Source organism: Penaeus monodon, chromosome 30 (genome assembly GCF_015228065.2).
Source record: "Penaeus monodon isolate SGIC_2016 chromosome 30, NSTDA_Pmon_1, whole genome shotgun sequence".
Taxonomy (NCBI): Eukaryota; Metazoa; Arthropoda; class Malacostraca; order Decapoda; family Penaeidae; genus Penaeus; species Penaeus monodon.
In genome coordinates this window covers 26,447,362-26,448,725 of record NC_051415.1, presented here as the reverse complement: position 1 = coordinate 26,448,725, position 1,364 = coordinate 26,447,362, and the positions used below count along the sequence as shown (strand labels likewise).

Genomic DNA, 1,364 nt, shown 5'->3' with positions numbered 1-1,364 from the left:
GAAAGAAAGGAAATTCTATGACTTTCATGAATATCACCTATGTACTTCTTTAGCTATACAAAAATTTCAGCAATTCAGTAAAGGAACTGGATCTGGCACTGACAACAAGATTATGACCAATCCTTTAAAAATAACAAGCAGTATGTTGGCTCTGTAAAGATCTGTGTTCACTATTCCAATAGATCCAATGGTAAACACCAAATACATTGCTTGCTGATATGGAAAAAATCATGGAACCCATAAAAGAACCTATGAATTTTGAGCCTAATATAAATATAGCCATAGATATCAAGTAAAGCTGTAGTTAGACCAGACTATTACTTAAATAATGGCCTGCATATCACTCAAATACTGGTAGTATAATCAAAGAAATACATGTTTAGAGAGGCCTGGATATCTTGATGAGCAAGTAAAGTTCACTTAAGGCAAATGTCAAGAATCTTGTATATATATCAAAGATAATGTGTAGTAGGATATTCAAATGTCTAGTTACCTGTAGATAGATACTCTCAAATTTTAAGACCATTTTCATGATCTAGTTGTAAATATCAAATCTGGTCTACCACAACTAGTTCTGGTCCCCCTCAAAAAGGTAAATTTTCAAATCCAGGTCAATTACTTGGAAAAAAAATTAAACATTAGAAAGACCTACCTTTTTGCTGCATAAATAAGGAGGATTTATGAATATCTACTCTATATCAGATTCATCTTAAAATGGTGACTTTCAATTAAATCTTTATCAGATTTACTTGTAACATGTAATTAGAAGGAAGTTCTTAACAATGAAAAGCATGGTATATTGTCACTAAACCATATATGAATACAATGCACATGTTGGATTTGCAGTCAGCAATACACAACCAAAAGTGGTACAAAATTAATGCTAGCTTAATAATCAATAAACTGCACCTTTTCAACACTGCTTTGTAGGAACACAATTTTTTTTTGCTATGTATGTCATTTCAGTCAAAATAAATTTAAGTTATCATCATTTTGCTAGTCCTCTATTACCGGAAGTGTTAGCCTCATCTGTGGCATTTTATTTATCTAAATTAGCTTGAGTTTGAGTTATGCTATACCCAGAGATTTTACGCAATAAAAAGATCCACAACAAAACCACAAAAGACAACCCTAATACTTTACATTCATATGCTTGCCCAAGTACGTAGAGGCAAACACAACACTACATCCTCCCTGAAATAAAAAGTACAAACTACCATCCAGTTCCTCTCTGTTCTTTCCAAATGCTCAAATCTCGAGAGGTGTAAAGCCATGCTCCAACATAAGCTGCTCCCTCAACCATGTTGCAGTCTATCACCTGACCTTTTCCTGCAATCATGTCAATAACTAACTGCTACTATTTA

At 33.3% G+C, this 1,364-nt stretch overlaps 1 protein-coding gene across 1 annotated transcript in view; it reads right to left on the bottom strand.

Moving 5' to 3' along the window:
• The window catches only part of LOC119592668 (alpha-methylacyl-CoA racemase-like), a gene marked incomplete at its 5' end in the record, with an annotated part of 8,513 nt that overhangs the window by 3,167 nt on the left and 3,982 nt on the right, over positions 1 to 1,364 (bottom strand).